This window comes from Corvus hawaiiensis, chromosome 2 (assembly GCF_020740725.1).
Source record: "Corvus hawaiiensis isolate bCorHaw1 chromosome 2, bCorHaw1.pri.cur, whole genome shotgun sequence".
Classification (NCBI taxonomy): Eukaryota; Metazoa; Chordata; class Aves; order Passeriformes; family Corvidae; genus Corvus; species Corvus hawaiiensis.
The window spans coordinates 58,315,498-58,336,564 of record NC_063214.1 but is presented as its reverse complement, the minus strand read 5'-3'; the positions used below and the strand labels follow the sequence as shown (position 1 = coordinate 58,336,564).

Here is a 21,067-nt window from a genome sequence, read left to right as displayed (position 1 = left end):
CCAGTTCCTGGGTAAGTTAGACCAATTGGGGGGCACTAAGGTATACCCACATAATTATAATAATTGCACACCTACATATTGTTTTGATATTCAGTGTTTGTATTGTATATGGACATACAGCCAGTGGAACTTTGAATTTTTTTCCTACTTATTTTTCTAATTTGAGCCCTGCCTTGTCCCTGATGCTCATCTAGCCTTCTAGATCCTTGTTATAGGTTCATCTAAGCCACCCTTCAGGCCTCCCCTGTAAATTTCGTATCACTTGAAGTTTAAAGTTTCAGTTTAATAACCTAGTAACTGTAGTTGGGCATCCTCCTTTATGTGTGTTTTACCTTCTGCTGTAGCCATTCAGTCTCTAATGTACCCTGACAAATACAGGATTTGGAACTCATTGCTTTTGCAATTTTAGTCTGCTAGCAATGATAGAGGTTGTAATCTAGAAAGGACTAAAGTGGACAGCATTTACTATTGTACAATGAAAAGAAAGTTTTGAATTTGCCAGAATAAACCTGATCTAAGGATGTTTTTGTGGACTGTAAGGACTGCAAGAAGTATGTGCTGGCTTAGGATGTGCAAATACTTTATTAGATTTCCTATGAACTTCCACATGAAAAATAAAACTAGCTTTTTTTCTTTTACCTCCTGATTTATCAATAGCAAACCTTTCATTTAGATTTTTTTTGGAGCCACTAAAATGCTCAATGTAGCATGAAGACTAGTGGTGTAGTCATCGAAAGGTTGGATTTCTATATTTTGTTAACATCTTGTAGCATTGACTCCAACATATCTGTAGGCCTGACTCATAGTAACAAATGTATCCCTGAGGATTTAAGAAAGGATTTGGTATTAAACTTAGGTTCTGTGGTAAAGTTTTGCTTAAATGGTCAACTGTAACTTCTAAACGTTTTAATATTTTTGTGGATTTAATGGTTGTGAAAAGTTCTGGCTTGGTATCTGTGAAAACTGAAGTCCATTCTTTATTCATGGATTAATTACAGCAGAACAGTTGCCAAATGATCTTCTCCACAGCACCCATGAACTTCAACCTTGAACGAAAGAAGACTCATCAAATGGTGAGAAAAGAGTGTGGTTATCATTACTATTAAGTTAGGGATTCTCTATTATTTTTTCCTGTTTAGCACTGATTCTGTTATTTTATAGGTATTGAAGTTAGATTTTTGTAGGGTAATTTCTGGGACCATAACCTAATTTCTCCTTCACAGCCTGTATTTCAGCTGGTAATTTTTCAAGCTTTGCTTTTTTCCTCGCTGTCCTCAACTTCAAAAATAATTGTTAGTTATACACTGAATTCATTAGCTAATTTCTTTATTACTTTCTTCAACCTTAGTCCTGTGCATGTGCTTAACTGTTCACATGAATAGTTTTATCAGTAGCACTACTTAGAAGAGTGAAGTTCAGGATATGTGAAACTGTTTGAAAGACTGAAGCTTAAATTTGGCAGATATGTATGCCTGCAACTAAATGAAATGCTACTGCAGTGAATGCAGGAGTGGGGGATCTGGAAGTGCTTTTGGCTAGTTATTAGTTTGTTTGCTCTTTTACTGTACAATTTTTTTCTTTTAAGACTGATGCAAGTTGTTAATTTGCTTCTCTAGTTTCCTAATTTCTGAGAAATTTTCAACTCTGAGCTTCACACTGTTTATAAAATTTTAGTAGTGCTCATAATTCTCCTGAGAAGAACAAAACGTTATTTTGTTTAGCCATTTCGTGAAAATGTGACTGAATATACAGAGGAACTAATTCTCTCTTTAACTCACTGCCTTAATCAGGTCTTTAATCTTACTCATAAGAATCATTAGGTAATGATTTTTATATGTGCAGATTTATTAAGCATAGATCTTAAAAACGAGTTTCCTTTCTTTTACAGCTATAAATAAAGGATGGAATATTGGTAGCAGGGGCTTGCGTGTGTAAGAATATAGTTGTTAAGTGTTGATGTTGGCTTCCTGGTTATTTAGGTAGGTGACAGTTTAAAATAATGATGCACAGAATGATCCATAATTCAGGAGATGGATCACAGTGAGCAGAAGTTCAGAGAATGCTGAGAGATGCCCCAGACCTTTTTTGGTATCTCAACAAATAGCTCAATTTCTGTTTTCCTTTAGTAACTGTATTGTAGAGTAAGGAGTAAAAGGGACAGAACCCTATTTTGGTGTATGACTTCCACAGTCCATCTTCTTGGAATATGGGATATTAACCCTGTCCTAGCTGTTTACCAAACTGGGTTTGGAAGCACAAATGTGTTTAAATAGCCAGGAGAGATGCCGAGCCCTTTACGCCAATATCTGAACTACACCCTGTGTTAAGAATTACTTTAGTGCTGTTATCAACCACTAAACTTGTTTAAACTTTGCCAGGGTTCTTTACCATTTCATGTTTTAAAAACAAGGTTTAATACTTAAACCAGAAAGAAGCAGCAGTTTTCAGGCACAGTGCATTGAGATGTAACCCACAGGTCATTTATTTTTAATGCAGATTCAACAATCTGTTGCTTTGTTCTTTCTCAGCCATTTTTTCTTTAGTTTTCTTTTAGAGAGCTGATTCTTGAATTAACTTGGAGCACTTAACTGTTTGCGTTCTCTTCATCAAACAATTAGTCTTGCACTTAAGTAAAAATACTTGTATGAGTATGGGAGAGAAGAGTCTGAATCCACATTAGTCCCTTGCATCTTGTATTTGACTTTGCCTGTCTGGTAACCAGTGGGCTGGATCCCGACTAGCGCCAATGCGTGAGTCTGAGTGTTACTAGGTTAAGGAGCTCGGGCTCAGTTTTGAATGTGTTTTTGATACTACAGACCGAGTGAAAGATAACAATAGGATGTAAATTGATTTTCAAATTTAAGCACTTCTTTAGTTGTTCAGCTGAGCAGAGTTTAGATACTCCAAATGCTTAAAGTTAAATGGTTTTAAGGTTTTTTTAAGGCATTTTTTGAATTGATTCTTTTTTTGAAGTAATTCTTTTACTTAACAGAAGGAGAGGTAGGCCAATGTCGAACAGTTTCAAAAAGCTTGTTTTCATTACCCTGCTAAGAATATAACTTTGTTTCTTTTGTTCCGTCCCCTTTTGGTTGAATCACTTTCACTTCCCTGACTCTTTTTATACCTGTTGTGTCCTGCTAACCTTTCCTCTAATGTCCAGTTTTCTATTAACTTTTCCACACTGATTATTCTTTGTCTCTCTTCTTTTTCACTGGAGTTTTAGAGAGGTCATTATACTTTTTCAATTTCTTTCCTTCCTTCATCAGTTCCTGGAATCCAGCCACAAATAAAGCCCTCTGATTTCAAGTATGCCTTTTTAGTGAGAAATACACAAGTTAAAAATTTAGTGCTATATCAATAGAAAGGGTAAAGAGGGCATTGTGGATGCTATTTATAGAAAAGGAACCGGGTTTTACATTTAATTAAAAACTATTCCCTAATTTGGGGTATTGGGATCCAGACAGTAAGATCAGGATTTTAAGGTGATGCTTTAAAAAATCACTATGCTTATTCTTAAAAAAAAAAAAAAAAAAAGAAAAGAAAACCAACCCCACCAAAAACCCCGCAAAAGTCCAGGTTTATTGAATAGACTGAGTAGACTTGATGTGGCTGTTTTATTGAACTGTGTATCACTGAACTTTTCTTAAGCCTTAGGAAAGACAGTATGGAGTTGGAAGAGAAGCAGGGATCTCCATGAAGAGCAGTCAGTTATAGTCGTGGTAAGTTAAAAAACAAATATAATACTGTATTTCTGTTAAATTTTCACCTTTATGAAGCGACTTGTATTTAGGGCCCTGTTCACCTTGGTGAAATGAAGCCAGTTTTATTGAAACAGTCTCTACATTCTCTGGATTCATTTATGCTATCACCATGTAATGATTTTGTTCTGTTGTATCTGACTTTGTGGTGTAATTCCTGAATGAAAACAATAAGTGACATAAAAATCATTATTTTCACAGTGCTTATGCTATGGTGTTTTCATGTCTAGTTTCTGAGCAAAACAAGATATATAGGATCGTGTTATCGCCTAATAACTTTAGAATCCACTGCTTGATTTCAGCTGCATTTGATATAGAGGTAGAGGTCACAAAGTCAAGTTTCTGCAATTTGAATGAAATTTAGCAGCTGTGAGTAGAGAAGGGACTCAAATTAGTGCCCTGGGGTAGAAGAAATTGCAGCATGGACTCAGAAATTTTCTGTTCTGTTCAACCTGTTGCCTTGCAGGTCGGCATGCTTGGTTGGTCTGCCAGTCAATGTGTGGCTCAGATCTAGCCACAATGTGAGCTGCCTCTTGTTCTCCTAAACATCAGAAGCTGAAATTCAGAAAAATCTGTTTAGAAGGGAGTGGGGAAACAGCCAAGCTAGCTTTGGCACAAGTGTGTTGGTGGCACCTATAAGTGTGCTGATAGGTAACTAGACTTAATTACTTCTGCTAGTCATGAAAAAAACTTGGTTTTGCCAGGGCCTTCTAGTCTCCCAAACCACTTGTGAATTATTGCGTGATATGGTATTTTCTATACCTGGATTAGAAACATGTTTTTCTAGTCCATGTCAGAGAAGGGAACTGCTGAGACAGCTTCAGTATTTCATTTCTTTGGTTGTTTGGATGTTAGCTCTGAGCTCTTCCTTAGGCTGTCAGAATTGTAAATTTGTGTTTTCAGCTCTCTCTAGAAACTGACTGTAGTTTAGAATGCAGCTATGTATCCCTGACCCATCCTACAACCTTCTCTCTTGGAACAGTGCAGAAAATATGCATTGTATTCCGATTAACTTCCTTTGTGAAGAAAGATGTGGAGCTGGAAACAGGGACAGAAAACAATATTGGGATCAGGCTGCATCAAGTTACCACACTGCATTGCCACTTGGGAAATGCTAGATCTGTAGCTGTTTGATTTTGTCACCAAAATTGTACTGAAATTTTGTCTGTCCATTCGTCTCAGTCAGTGAGAAATGGGCAGGTTACACTTGCCAGAGGTGCTGCCTCACTCACTGTACAGGCTCAGGTAGGCACACTAACTTGGCATATGTCTGATATTTTAAAATTTTCTGCGTAATGTTAGACAAGGGTCAAGACACGACACTCTTTCAACAGAATTTAGTGCTGGAGCATATTCTTTAGAAACAGTTGAATTTCTCAGAATAACAGAAGCCTAAGAGTCATGCATATGAAATGTAAAATTTGAAAGAAGTAACATGAGGAGAAACACTTCCAGTTCAGTATCATAAGGTAACTGTCTTGAAATGTCAACTTTTTTGTTTGTCCTCCTGCCCAGCTGAAAACCATCAATCTGGCAGCAAGGAACAAAAACTTGTGATATTCTTTTCCATTTTCTGTTAATTTTCATGTTTGCTTTTTTTTTTCACAAAGTCAAAGCCAAGAAGAGAACAATTAGTCATCACCAAAAAAACCCCCAAACAAGCTGCATTCCATTTTATGAAACTTTTGGCTTGTCTATTAGATTCTCAAATCCTTTCATTTGGTCCCAGCTTTTTTGTTTGTTTGTTTGTTAAGTATTGTTGTTTCTGCAGAGCTATATGTATCAAAGGAATGAAGAAAAATTTTTTGCATATTTCTAGGATCTATTGGTTCTTAAAACCTTTATCACCTGTAGTGATAGTGTCACCAGTTAAATATTACTTAATGGAACCTATGGCTAACCTGCTTTTAAATGGTTATAATATATAAAAATATTGTAACTTGTAACATTTTCCTTTTAAAGATCAACATAGATATGTTTTTAATAAGAAGTGTAAGGTCAAATAATGGATGTTAAGTTTTGTGTGAACAGCAAAGTGGTGGTGTATTCTTGTTTAACACTATATTGTGTGCTTCCTGTGTTTTAAATGGTGTTCATGAAGTCCTTAAACTTAGCAAAGAATTTTCAAAAGGACTTTTTGTTTTAAAAACCTGCCACTTTTTAGTCTAAAGATGACTAATTCTAAACTGCTTTTTATTATGTATTTTTGAAGGCTTTGGTCTTGGATGCTACTATATGTGGTCAGATACTTTCACAGTCATGAAGACATCAATAAATTCACAGGCCTATGCTGTGTCCCTTCAATGGGTGTTGTGGGACAGATTTTAAGAAGGTTGAAGCACTAAAAAGTGACATGCACAACAGACCAAAGAAACTAGGATTATTAGTCTTTAGAAAATGATAATTAAAAAATTAAATTTCAAGTAACATCAATAAAAGCTTCCATAATGTGCTGTCACTACATGTAAAATTCATAAGCAATTTTAAGCCAACATTCTTTAAAGAAGGAGCTAAAAATTCCTATAAATACTATGCAACTTAAAGATGTATGGAACTTCTTTATTATGTGCTAAATGCTGTAATAAAACAGGCTATCAGTAGGTTTTGCTGCATGTTACTAATTTTATTTTTTTTTAATCTTGATATTTTTGCAGGTGTGTGGAGGAACAGGTCCTGTTCTCGCTGTTGTTACTCCCACATAGGCAGACTCTGTAATTGATTATGTGTGGGTAGGGCTCTATTGAAATTCAGGAGATTCTGCAGTTGTGCGGGGTTCTTTTTGTGAAAGTTCAGTTGCAAGATCAGGACCCTACTGTGACTCCTTACTGTGCATTCTGTCACTGTCTCGTTGATTGTACTGGAACCTGCCTATTGGGATAATGTAAGTCCTGCTTTTCCCCCACATGTACTTTAGATGAGAATTAATCATAAAGCATTTCTAATTAGAAAATTAGTATAATTTACATGCATTCTTTTAATTATGTTTTTTTGGCAGTACCAAATACTATATTCCTCAAAACTTCTTAATGGCACTGAGGCTTTGTGGATAATTGGTCACATGATGAGAAAATTCATTTGTAAGTACATCGAAATGATTGACTTTTTCAATAGTTAGTCTTTACTGACATTGGCAAACTAATAGTGATAAAAATGTGAATCAAGAGGTTTGACTTATGTCAAATTGCTTCAGTTCTTTTTAGAAAATATGTACCGCATACCCATTAAGGATTTTATTATTCTTAGGTAATTCACCATGGGACCCTGAAGTTTTTCCTTACTGCAATTAAGTAGGGAGTTCTAAGTTGTTTGTTTTCTTTATTTTCAGAATAGTGTGTCTCTGACTTGCTCTCTGTTTTGACTGATAAACTTCTTGAAATTTATAGATCTAGAAGAACTTTTTATACCACTAATATTTGTGTAGATATTGCAAACTGATTTACTAATGTAATTGTCTTGCTGGGTTGAATATTGAAATGTTAATAAATATACATATATTATATTTCTGTCAGTGTACCTTGGCTAAATTAAACTGAGCTGAGTTTGATTATACATACTGATTAGCTATAGTCTTAGGCAGGAACTACATATTATCCGTATCATATGTTGGTGGATTCACCCAAAAATAACTATAAATATCTATGCTTGGGTTAAAGAGGAAGTTCTTTTCCTGTAGCTATGGGTACAGTCATCGCTTTGACTCCTATTTTTATGTACAAATGAGCAAAAACTACATGTAGGTGTTTTCCCTGTATAACAAAAGGGGTATTGTAAACTCTGTGCCCTTTTTTATGATGTTGTATTTCCCTTCTGGTATTTAAATTCAAGGATGTTTTCAACTGTGTCTTAGTATCAAAAAAATGGAAGAACTGGAAATGTTACTGAATTTGTGGATAATTATCAAGGGGCTCTAAAGGTCTAGAAGAATTGTGTGTAAGGACAGTTAGAGACTCTTCCTCATGAAGCAAGGACACAGATAATAATTGATGAGTAAAGGTTAAGGAGCACAGGACTATTTTTGTTGCTTGGCACAAGAAAGGTGGAATGAAAGTAATTTGAAAAAAGAGCAAGACCGAAAAAGATATCAGACTCAGATCGAAGCAGACTAGAGAGTTCAGTTAGAAAACCCCAAAAACAAACAAAACCCCCAAAACCCTTAATAATGGGTTTGAAGAATATACCTGAAAGGAGAACTAAATGGATAGCTACTGGTATTTTTCATTGCACTGAATATATAATAGATTTAAGTTTAAAACTTTCAGTAAATGTTTTCTCAAAGTTTTTGGTTTTCTTCTGTTGGAGAGGAGTATAAGAACTTTGAAGTGTTGAAGAAGACTCAGTGACTACTTGTGAATTACAGTATGAATTGGGGATTCAAGATGACAGTTACAACTAAGAACAGAAGACAATGGGTTGCTAAAGAAAATTAGTACCAAGCAGAAGCCATAATTTCTTATTCAAACACAAAACTTAATGATTTTGAAATGTATCACCTTCAACAGCGCTCAAACCACAATTTTATTATGTTCATTACGGGATGGGTATTTTCAGAGTTCTAGTTAAAAAACCTGAACAGTGATTCTTTTGAGATTTTGCAATATAAAATGAAATTGACACCTTTTCAGTATGAAATGAAATTATTTGAGAACACTGGATGTTTCATTTTGCATTAAAAAAATCTTGATCAATGTGGGTTTTTTTTAAATGTTTAGACCTATATGTTTGCTGTTAATCCTATCTGCCATATATATTTTTACTTGCAGTAAGTTGGGTAAAAGAAAGAAAAGCAGAGAGAGATTAGGTGATTGCAAAAACCTCCTAAACACAGCCTTCTAGCTGTGTCTCTAGATCAGAAATGCCTCAGAATAGATCTAGTTTCAGAAGAGAAAAGGAAGGAAAGTGACATGCCGGTGAGTGGAGTATGTGGAATCCTCTGCATGTTTTTCATCTGTATCTGATTTTTTCTCTGGTCACCACTGAGAGGCAGATCACCTGGGTGTGACTGCTTCCTCTTCCCGTGGTGGCAACTTTCCAGTACTTTGAGGGAGATAATGTTGGGGCATAGCTCTGCTCTATTCTGTATTTGTAGCAGTGTTGCTACAAATACTTGGAAGAGAAGGAACTCTGAATTGCGTCCTGCTGTAACCAGCTCTCCAGTACTCACTGCTGCTTACCCCTGTTGTTGAGTACCTGATCTGATTGTTTCTTTGGTTTAACTCATGCTGTGATGCTATAAATGACTGAAACCAAGACAAAAGCAAGAAAACCGATATCAAGAGAAGGAGATGATGTTTTGGAATGTAGGGAGTGGGCATTTGCTGCATAGCTACACATTATCTGGGCTTGAGAATACCTCAAGAGCTGAAATGCCAAACTACAGCAACAGAGTAAGTTTCCTTCTGTGCACTAAGAAGGAGGAGCAAAGGAATGTGCCTGAACATTCAGCATGTTAGTTGTTGCAAGTCTCTGAGATCTTTTCCTCTACTGCTGTTTGTACTTTGCTTGTACCCTGACTGTCCAGAATGCAGCATGTCTTTACTTGTGTCCAATGAGGCACTCCTCACATTGTAACATCATGAACATTGTTTTTCTTCAACCCTTGAAAGTCAAAACATGGTAGCATAGGTAGATGTAACAAGTTAGTAATAAATGTGACACAAAATAATTTTCTCATTTCACAGTATCTATAGGAAAAACAATGTTTTATGCATTTCATATACCTCCTCTTTTCCAACCCTAAACAGATTTAATGCATGAAAATTTTCTTCAGCAATGCCCTCAGTTCTTTATTTCCAGTTAAAACTGTTGGTTTTTGTTAGCAGGTGTTTTTGTATTTAGGTTGATGCCCTCACAAAACCTCTCTGGATCCTTTATGAATGATACTATCATGCTGTCATTTGTTTTGTCATCAAATCTAGTGTAAACCTGTGTTTTGGGAATCTTTGTCCTACCCTTAAAGGATGATCATTCTTCTCTGTCAGCAGGTTTTTCATGGATCAAGTCTTTATTAGAAAATCTTTTACTTTGCTTTGACAAAACGCAGCATTGCCTTGCTCATTAGCTAGTCAAAGTGCTGCTCTACTGTAAATACCATTTTCCAAACCTACTCCTTTGGTATTTTGAATTTCCTGCTTCATTTAAAAGCAAAAAGGATAAGCTATCTGTCTTTATTTTCAAGGCTCATCAAGACTACTTCTACCTGATACCTCTCCTTCAGTATCAAGAGGGTGACTCTGGTTTTGATCAACATTTGATGCCAGCTTCCATCATTCAGTCATTAAATTTTCAGACCACACTGAATATTTTCTCCTCAGCTGCCTCTCATGGATTGGTTGACTTCTTCACAAACAGAATTGTTCACTATCTTCCCTTTAATTTTTTCTTAAAAGTTTTATGTACTGTGAAGCTTTAAGCAATCCAACTAGACAACAGTTATATTGCAGGCATATTAATGCCAATGCATATCACAGTAGTACTGTGTCATTGCATTTGGGCTCTGCCATAATCCCTCTGTTGTCTCTTTATGTAGAATTTAAGCATATCTATATTTTGTTGTGTTTTGTTCATGGCCCGGTGTAATACAAAGTGGCCCAGGGTGAGGCCTTCCAAGATTTATGGTAGTACAGATAAATAACAATGAATATACACTGGATGCTGCAGTGTAGCTGTTGGATTCTGGTGTGCCTAATGCCATGTCATATTTAATGCGGAAAGAAGGTGCTCCAACCAGAGAAAAAGAAAGTGAGTTGCAGCCAACAGAAAAAATGCTAGCCCCAAAGGCCGCCTCAGCTGCCAAACTCAAGTCCGTAGCTACTGGCATTGTGTCCTGAAAGCATCTCTCTCTTCTCTTCTCCACAGCAGTAAGAACAGATTCTCCCTTCTCGTGTAAGGAAGTAAATGCAAATATCACAAAGTTCTGTAGTGTGTGCAGAAGGACTTTCTATACTTTTGTAGCATCCTTCATGTATTCCATTCCTGACACAGCATCTCTTGGTACAGAAATCTTGAATAACAACTGTGCCATTCATCAGACCTTTTTTCAAATGCCATTTGATCTCTGTTGGGAAGGAACCTACACTAGTTTTTATTTGGTATCTTGGCACATTGCTATCTCATAGTGCTCTGCTGCCATTGTGCCTTGAAAGTAATGAGTCTTCAGAGAAGTGGTAAGGATGAATTCAATCAGGAATTCCCCAGGTATGTCACCCTCTTTCTGTAATTGGATCTGCATGTAACCCTTTACTTTCTTTTAAAGACACTGAAATACCAGTGTGTAGATCATACAGAGAGGATGGAATGTTGAGTGCCTGGCTGATTACAGACGGTAGATTGGACTGTGCAGACAAATGGCGCAGTATGTACCAAAGAAAATATAGTCCAATGGTTTAATTTTATCAGAATAAACCACAAAATGTAGTTCTAGATGGTTCCATGGCTGAATAGGAGAACTTTAGTAAGAGCTGTGGGCTAGTTGGTGGGATGGAGGCAGTTGCTGTGAAAGCCATTACAAAAAGAAATTGAACTCATTTCACTGGCAAGGTTTATGACAGGGAGATTAGGGACATCCCCAAATAGGAGTTGATTTTTATAGAGAATAGCTCAGATTTGATATATCAAGAAAAAATTTTTTAACAAATTGATTGAATAAACATTAATAAATTACCTAATAACTTGCTGTTCATTTAGTAGTCCTAGAAAAATTCGGAAATTATATTGCTGAACAAACCATGAACTGTGTTGTGTAATCTGATACTTTAATTAGCTTTGATAACAGAGGACTGAAAAGTAACAAATGTGACCCTAGTTTTAAAAAGGGTTTTAGGGGTGGTCGTGGACTAAAGGACTAAAAAGTCAGACTACCATGACAGACAAACTGCCAGTGATTGTGATAAAGCATACAATTAATAGGAACGTGGATAGGTGTAATAGCAACCATCATGGCTTTTGTACAAGTAGTTTTGAATTAGAGCTTTGCTAGTTATTTGAAGGAAACATTTCCAGATGCACAGGAAAAAGTGACCCAAAACTTTTTAAAAAGTTCTGTAATTGAAGACTGTTAACAAAATGAAATATGGAGTCACTTAAAATTCTTTGTGGATTAGTAAAGGGTTTTAGAAGATAAGGAACAGTATAGTGACTAATGGGTGGTTTTAACACTGCCCCCTCTCAGAGGTTTGTGCTGGCACCTTTGCTGGTCCACCTGTTCCTAAACAGCCTGAAAAAGTGTGGTTGTAAAGATTGCAGATGATAAAGGGAAAATATTCACAGTTGGAGTCAGACCTAATGTTGACCCTGAAGAGCTGCAGAAGGATCTCACAGCAGGACCTGTGGTGATCCAGGAGCCATGGCTGTCACAGTGGCCAGATATTGCTGCCCCCACTGTTCAGCCATATCCATCATCAGAGAGAGGCAGTGGCTGTTGGATTACAGCAGCCATCAGCCCGTAAATGGTGAGCTCAGCAGGCTGTGACCAGTCTTGCCACTCAGGAAGGCAGGGACTTGTAGCTGTTCTTTTTAACATCAGGGGCTGCAAAATCAAGAGAAGATTCTTTCTCCCTGTTTTTTAGAGGTTCATAACCCCAACAAGCTTAAAGTACATGTTTTGAACTTGGAGTTCCTGCCTGCTACAGGGTTGAAATGTCACTGTTAATGTGATGGGTAATGTCTTGCTGCTGTGAGAAGCCAGGGCTCTCAAGCCACCTTACTGGTGTTTGCATGGATTTTTAGCAGCTTTGTTAATTTCTTAAAATCATTCTGGATCTGTAAATAATAGTTTGTCATCCTCATTGATTGATGATAAATTTTTAAACATGAATCAAGTGTATATTTTCTTAAATCTGTAGATTTTTTTATTGTTCCTTTTTCTGGCAGTAGCAATATTGTGGATGGGCAGATCAGTTTTACTTCTATTGTTCATAAACCTGTGGGCAATTGAAAATGCCAGTTTGCTGCTACTTCAGAAGCTAAAAGCAGTCACAGGCCCTAAAATTAATCCTGGGGGAAATCAGATAATGAAGCAACAATGCTTCACACAGCAACCAGAAGGTGTGGAGGGAAGGATGGAGTACCTTTGCATTGTACCTTTGCAACAGCTGGAGTGGTTTCTAAGCTGTTGTCTGCAAACCCCTGGTGGACTCCAAGGTGATGGTGGATTGAACAGCTGTTTGGCTAAACCATAAGAGTGTTTCCAATTAAAAGTTTGATCAGATGGGTGTGTGGTGGCTTTTGAAAGTTGCTGAGGGCTGATAATGATCTGTTGCTCAAAAAAAAGTGGGAACTGATGTTCTGGAGTGTATGAAAAAGTAGAGAGCACTCCCTACCTTCCAAGCTTTAGGTAAGCTACGTGCCTCTCCACAACAAGCAACAGCAAGAGGTGCCCAGAAGGGAGCCAGGAAGAGCAGTCTGGCAGCATTAATCCTTCTGACCCTATCACACCTTCCTCAGTAACAGAAGTATGAGGTTCTTAATTGTTGTGTTGTCCTTGAGTATCCCTAAAATTCGTCACTAGTCCTACTTTTCATATATATTCCTGACTAGTAGATCTAGTTTTCTGAGAAGTAAGTATAATTTTTCAAGTCTAGGGTCCTCATCTGACAAAGACTAAACTTGTCAACTCCTCTAGATTACAATATATATCCTTCTTTGAATTAAAGCCTGATTTCTCATTGCCAGAAAAACAGATTTTAAAATTTTCTATTCTGTCATTATTAACGGGCATAAACTTTCCTTACAATTATGAACATGTCTTATTACCTGTGTATTACTTTTTCAAAAATCCCAGTTGTATTTCATCAACTTCTTTTAATTTATTTCCCTGAATGAAAATTTTACTTTGTAAAAAGCTTCTTTGTCCTCATATCATGTCTCTTACTACTTTTTTCTTACTATTGAAAATTTTCCAGCATCATAAAATATTTCTATTATCAGTGCTTTTAGTTGCCCTTGACATAGTTTACTTCCCATTGTCCTGAGTACCATACAAGCACATCCATAAATAATTTGTAGAGATACTAGCTTTTCCAACCTTCTGTGCATATTTATGTTAGGAATTGCAGTGGTGCCCAATTTGAGGTACACCAAGTTATAAGCCATATTCAAGTGGTATAAATATGTTTATCTTAAAGAAATAATTTGTCTGATCTAAAATCATTGTAGTGTATTTAATGATATTTAAACAAAATACAAGAAACAAATACTGACAATAGTTTTTTAAAAGGATAAAAGCAAGTTGGTAGGTGTTCTGTTTAACCTTTTTGTGTTCCATTTCTCTTACTCATGTCTTTTGATACATATGTGGAGAATGAGGAGGGTTGTGCTTGTTTTTGTGTTATCTTGCTAAATACCTGTTGCTAGCTTACATGATTCTGATGTTGTCTTTGCTCAGGCTTGAGCTACAAGCTGAATAAGAAATTGAGGGGAATCTTTGCCTTGTATCAGAAAGCAACTTGTAAGGAAGGAGAGAGTGACTTCTGCTATAGTGTGGAAAAAGGTGATTTCCTGACTTTACCTGTGATTGACAGGAGGGAGGGATTTATGACTCTAGGCAAAGCATATGAGTACAGAAGCAGTGATGGGGTGTATTGTTAGGTCTGAGGGTAAGTGTACGTGAATGAAGAATTTGGAATAGGTATCAGAGAAGGGGTTTCAATAAGAGTTGGAAAGATCACAGTTGGATAAATACACTGGGGTCAGCTGAAAGTCACTTTACTAGAGAACATGGCTACAGCTCTCTATCTGACTCTAGCTCACTCCACACTTGTCCTAGCTACACCCTTACCTGTCTTCTGGAACCTCAGCTTCTTCTTCAGTAACGCATTATCCTTTTAAGTGGAAAACCTACTTTCCTACTTACTCCAGTAACAATTACATGCAGAGGTACAAATGGTCCTATAAATCTTTGACATCTAAAGCTTGTCTTCTGTCCCACTATACTTTCTTCAGCCTCCGGTCTCTGGAGTTCTGCACTGCAGATGCAGACAGACAAATGAATCACAGAATAGAACCATTTAGTTTGGAAAAGGCCCTTAAGATCGTCAAGTTAACTATAAACGTAACAGTAAAAGTCCACCACTAAACTGTGTCCCTAAGTGCTGTATCTACATGTCTTTTAAATGCCCTGGACAGCCTGGTCTGGTGCTTAACAACCCTCTCATTGAAGAAATGTTTCCTAATATCCAATCTAAATGTCCTCTGAAACAACTTGAGGCCATTTCCTCTTGTCCTGTCACTGGTTACCTCGGAGAAGAGATCGACCCCCACCTGGCCATACCCTCTTTCTGGCAGTTACAGAGAGAGATAAGTTCCCTTCTGAGCCTCTTTTTCTCCAGGCTGAGCAACCTCAGCTCCTTCAGCTGCTCCTCACAGGACTTGTGCTCCAGACCTTTCACCAGCTCCGTTGCCCTTCTCTGGTGCTCCAGCACTTGAATGTCCTTGTAGCGAGGAGCCCCAGACTGAACACAGTTATTGGCAGCATGGCCTCACCAGTGGATACAAAAGGATTCAAATGAGGTGCTGTGGAAAGCTGGGTGCACAATAGTATTGCTTCTCCTTTGCAACATGCAGTTTGCATCTTCTCCAAGTGGGACATGTCCCATCATTTGAAATCTGCTGAGTGTAGATGAATTAATTTATTCCTTTTCCCCCTTCCTGTAGCACTCATAAGAATGTGATGGAGTTTTTTCCACATGATGAGTTACGACTTTTAGATAATGTTTGTCTTACTAAACAGCAGAAAAAAAGTCTTGGATTTCTAAAGCTTGGTCCCTTTGATTTGCATTTTTCTGTGATCTATGATCTTCCTAAAAATAAATTAATTCAGTGGATTATTACACCTACTGATGATAAATTGAATCTTATGGACAGTGGGATTGCTTTTCTTAATTATTATTTTGCACATCCCTAAAAAGTTGTTCCTAAATACTAAAGAGTCTGTGGAAAGACTGAAAGCAATGTCATAGGACATCCCCTTAAATGAAAGGGGTTTTATAAAATGCAGTGGGATTTTCTTGGCACGTATCTTTTCATAAGTCTGAAGCTTTTATTTAACAGTTTTCCTTCTTAATATTGATTATGATTGCATACTTATGTTTATGACTAAACTTAGCTAACGAGATACATGATTTCTGCTCAAATTTGGAACTCAGTAATTAATAATCCTGTCAGCACATGACTATACAAATAGATTATGTACCAGGATCACCATAACAATAGTAAAAAAGCATACTTTTGGGGGTTGGGGGGATTGGTTGGTTTGGGTTTTTTTCCAAGAGGGTAAGTTATTTTGATAGAAAACAATTTTGTGCTTCTCTCTTGGTCGGATTTCTATACTGGCTATAGAGATCGTTCTTTTAGTTAGTCAATATTGGTCCCTAAAAATTGGCTTTACTTTTGTTGTTTGTCATGTGTCATTTTATCTTTGAAGACTGCAGGAGTTCATGATTCCTGAGAAGTAACACCTTGAAGTTCTGGCACTATCTTCTACAAAGTAACTTACACTGAGCTGGCTTCCTGTTACTGTGTCAATGAAACATCAAATGTTGATACTATGTGTGAAACAACATTTGATATTATGGCTATTAAGCTACTTGAAAAAATACTGTGAAGGTGGATTTTGTGTTTACAAGACCTGGCATTTAAAAATGTATGTCATGGATGCAGGTAATAAATGTTGTTTATGAATTGTTACAGGATAGAAAATACTTATCTTTGTGTACAATATGCTAGTCTTAGCGCTAGCTATTTTTATCTCCTAAATATCTTATAATAAGGTGGTTATAAATATTTAAAGACATGAATAATTTCATTTGTTGAAGCATTGTGTGCACCATTTAGAATGGCTGCTAAAGGAGAGAAGTGGACATGCCTTTCTCATAACAGCTAAACATGAAAATAAGGTATCAGAGATAATGATATAGTTCAAATCAGTAAAAATCATTGTTTTGCTGTATGAGCATAGCTCTTTACAGAATGATGATCTCATTTTAAGGTTACAGATATCTAAATAGATTCACTGCAGAACTTTATTCTAGTGTTTTTATATCTTTGCTGGAAATAAGAGAACATAAACACTTAAATTTTAAGTTATTGATCTTCAGCCATGCTAAAAGCTTTCAGAACTCAGTATTTAACCCCAGGATTGGATCCATAGCCCTTTTAAATTCTGGAATTTCAGAAACTGTGCAGGTGAGTTGGAAAAAGCAAAGGAAGAAACTGAAATGGGCAGAAGGAAAGTATTGTCCTTTACAGAAGGAAAGCTAAAAAAAAACCTTAATGAGCATAGGAAAAATAATAGGATGAAAGAGAGGAGTCAGGTGAGTATTTACAGTAATATATTTTATATGGTGCTCAGATATGTTATGCTTTGCACTTGCATGGAAAACAGAGTAAGACTTCAGCTTTTTAACTGCTGTTCTGAGCTGTACTTTACTTGCTGTGCATTTTTATTTTAGCACAGTCACTTCTAAGGAAGGCTTTAAATTGATTTTCAGGGCCAACCTGAATCACAAAATTCATTATCCCGCTGAAATTATGACTGCCACAATGTTTGTCTTCTCAAGTTAGCTCTTAAAACCCCCACTATTAGACATGAAAAAAGTCAAAACCATTTAAAAAATATATATTTCTGTTAATTCTAGTCACTAGCATTTGAGAAAAGGCACAAGCAGGCATGCAATAACAGTTAAGTGTCAGAATTTCTGTGTAAAACTTAATTGTAATAGTACTGAAATTGAAAATAGAAACTGCTAATTAACTGTTACTCAGCAAGACTAGGCGAAGTCAATCAATTCATAACCGAATGTAGCTGTAGAACAATGGTTTACTTACATTGGTATTCATTACAGGTTAGACATCAGTGTGGATTTCATCCGTAAGCTGTAATAAAATAAAATAAATTAGGAAATGGCAAAAAAAAAGTTTCATTCAGGAATTTGTTCATGGACGTGCTTAGTTTCTGCATGATTCCCGTAAGCGTATATAGCATTATAGCAAGAGTATATGTTTAGGGAAATCCCATACTTTTTAAACTGAGCAGTTAGCAAATATTCATAGAGTGACTATAACTGATCTTCATGAATTACCATGCAAAAACCCCATTTAACTACAGAGATAAGGATCCCACATTTTCTTACATTCACTCAGTGGTGAGTGTTCACCTGAGCAACACTTCCCTGTAACTGAACTCTGAGCTGATGTGTGGCAGAGTATCATCCCCTCTAAAACTGCCCCGTTGCTGAAGAGGACAGAGAGTGAAAATGGGTGGAGCAGGGAGAACTCTTATGGTGCCAGTTCACAATTAATTTTGGAATGGTAACATCTACTTTTTGGAATGTAGTGTATTAATTTCTGCTGATAGAGATAGGTCAGCATAAGAACTATGCTATAAATTGCTGTGTGATAGGGTTCCCATTCCTGTGCCATGTCTGTGTCACTGGGCGGCAGTTTTTAAGGGCACCCAGTAAAGATATGAATACTGAAAAACTAACGTAACTGTGCTCTTCATGTTTGTGCTAAAAGGAAAAATGAAATTAAATGGAGATAAAACTTTTAGAAGTTCTAAATAAGAGACTTCTTGGTCCATTTTATAGTTAGCCCTTGCTGTTATGTCGTTTTGCAATGATGTTACACTATTTCATGTTGCATGATTCTAGAATAGTTTAGATCATGTAAATTGTTCAGTGCAAAATCCCATTTCAGGTATATTTAGATTTTAAAGATGTCTTTTTAATTGCATTGTAACTGACAACTCTGTGTTGTCCTCATGTAATAGGCATGATATCATGACATCAAGATGCCTGTATTCTAAAATAATCATTAGTGGAAGACCACTGCATGCGTAGGTCTCCAAATGGGTATGAATTGTGCAGTCCCAGGACTATGTCTCTCAGATTTTCTGTATTAACAAGTAGGTGCCAACAATGAACTGTCCCTTTGGTGTATTTCAGCCCTCAGATCACTGCCCAGGAGGAAAGCTCACTTTCCCATCCCCTTCTGTGATCATTTATGCTTTGGTACTGCTGTTCTGTAAGCACACAGTCTTGGTTTTGCGTCTGGGCTGGCAAGCTGGTGAAGGTGGTATGAAGAGGTTTTTTCCACAGACCGGCTCCACACTGAAGTTTCCTGCACAGAGACTGGGCTATATACCAACTTTAAAACCAGCCCTTCACCCATGACTCTTTTATTTAATTGTAGTTCATTTAAAATAACAATTAAAATATGTGTCCATGACCATGACATTGGATTTCAGCATTTTTTCACAGCAGTACTTACTGTACTTACTGTATTTAGTAACAAATTACTGAAATATCAGCAGTGCCATTTTAAGTATCAGTTAAATGTGATATTTAATGAATTATGTCTTAATGTTTGGAACAGAGAATTCTAGTGATGTTAATCTTAAATTTTTGTTTACAGCAGATAAACTTTAAGCCAAGTAGTACATAATTAGTTGTAACAGAAGAGCAAACTCCTTTTATTTGGGTCAGGCTTTGTTTTTGTGCTCAGTGTAGTGCACACAAGTACTGTTCAGTAGTAAAAAATATTATGCAGCACTAACCTATTACATGTTCTGTGCAGATGAAAGTCATCAGTAAATTTTCTTTGTTCAGATTAAAGGAAGTTGAAAATATGCTGAATCTTTTATTATTTTAATCCAGACATTGTTATCCATAAATATTCAGCTTGAAGATAAGATGCTAGGTTCATAAATACCTAGTGAACTTCACAAAATTAATTACATTTCAAATATGTGATTCAGAATCTAAGATTCAGACCTTAGGATGGGATGAATCGCCCTCTGGGGGTGCCCATTTTGTTTTGCTGACTTCTCAGGAATCCTGCTCTGAATTGACTAGTTCAAACTAAAAGTTAAGTGACTGGCCTGACACCTTAATCAAGAAATAACTGAGCATTTCATACCATAGTAGATCTTTTCTTTAGACCTCTCTAAGGATGGCTGCCTTATTCCTCACCTTTTGTGTCAGTGTTCTTGTACTGTTTCTAATATGAATAAACACGACTGTTGCTGTTGCCATTTCCTGTGTATTGTTTTTTCCTGTCCTTTTCAATCTTGTTATCTTATCTTTCCCTGTTTTTTTTTCTTTTTTTTCTGACTCCTTATAGATGCCATCCTTTCTGAAGCTTTTCACTTGCTACCTCTCTGACAATCCTACTTTCCATGTTGAAAGTATTGTCTTAACTTCTGACGTGGAAGACTGCTGACCCTTCCTTTGATGCTGATACCAGTACTTTCTTGACTGATAGTGCTGTAACGAAGACATAGAAAAAGAAGAATATGGCACTCATGAATTTTTTTATGGTTTGAATAGTCAAAAAATATTGTTCTTCTGCCTTCATATAAAATGTGTTGGTTTCCCAATGTAATTGTAACTTAAAGATGTTTGTAGAAATGTTAAATCAAATGTGAAGAGTATAAAATCCATATTAAAGACATATAAGTTTAATAAAATACAGCATTAGTCTTTATTTTAACAACTGAGTCCTACATGGCTCACTTGCAAAAAGTGGGGTAGACTTACAAAGTTGTTTACTGGTAAAGTCCGACTTACTAAAAGGTGAAATTTCTTTTTCTGTACAGTAATTATTAAAAGGTCAAATTATTTTCTTTCTCCCTCTGCTAATATTTTCTTGATCTATAGCTGTTAAATATCTCTCCTTCTCTAGAGTTCTCTGTCTTCTCCCTTTTTTTTTTTTTTTTTTTTTTGTTTGTTCCTTTTGTTAACCTAAGTTTCTGGTTCCTTTCTACACTGGTCTCTCCTAACTCTTTTGGTCCAATACTGATCCCTTTTTTCTCATATGTTTGCATCCATTTGCCTAGAATATTGTCTTGAGCATGATCATATATACTCAAGAATTTACTTCTTAATGCTGGATGCTGGATGGATCTGCTATTTTAGGACTTCCAGTAGAGCAGAGAAGAAACTTAACAATTCATGACAGCATTTTAGGTTTTTTTATGATGCATGTGCCTTCAGAGGATCAAAATACCTTGCTTCCTACATCAATGGAATGGTAACTAAAGACAGAGATAAACATTCCTGTATTAATAAAAACTTATGGTACATGTTCAGTATAGGAATGCTAACTTAAAAAGAGCATCTGAATGTAACCATACTGTGTTCATAAATGGTATAGCTAAAGTTTTCAGTTTGGTTTGCATATAAAGAAAAATGCTATTGGAAAGAGTGCTTTGTAATGATAGCAATATAAGGAGAGAGAATTTTTTTAAAAAGACAGCTAAAAGGTAAACATGCATAAAATCAGGAGAGTTCTTGAAAATCATGCTCTGCTATAGC

General features: G+C 36.4%; 2 long non-coding RNA genes across 28 annotated transcripts in view; one reads left to right on the top strand and one right to left on the bottom strand.

The window, feature by feature from the left end:
* The window catches only part of LOC125321860, an 89,579-nt gene that overhangs the window by 5,595 nt on the left and 62,917 nt on the right, over window positions 1-21,067 (top strand). For 9 of the 25 annotated variants that reach the window (XR_007201726.1, XR_007201737.1, XR_007201732.1 and 6 more), the window contains exons 3-6: window positions 999-1,073; window positions 3,649-3,719; window positions 6,413-6,639; window positions 6,754-6,835. This is a non-coding gene — a long non-coding RNA (uncharacterized LOC125321860). Of the gene's footprint in view, window positions 1-998; window positions 1,074-3,648; window positions 3,720-6,412; window positions 6,640-6,753; window positions 6,836-9,006; window positions 20,373-21,067 lie in introns of those variants that run through there. The other 16 variants (XR_007201722.1, XR_007201725.1, XR_007201720.1 and 13 more) reach the window with 11 other exon arrangements.
* LOC125321862 overlaps window positions 1-21,067 on the bottom strand; it is a 111,113-nt gene that overhangs the window by 65,877 nt on the left and 24,169 nt on the right. For all 3 annotated transcript variants that reach the window (XR_007201741.1, XR_007201740.1, XR_007201742.1), the window contains exon 2: window positions 17,580-17,627. This is a non-coding gene — a long non-coding RNA (uncharacterized LOC125321862). The remainder of the gene's footprint in view (window positions 1-17,579; window positions 17,628-21,067) is intronic.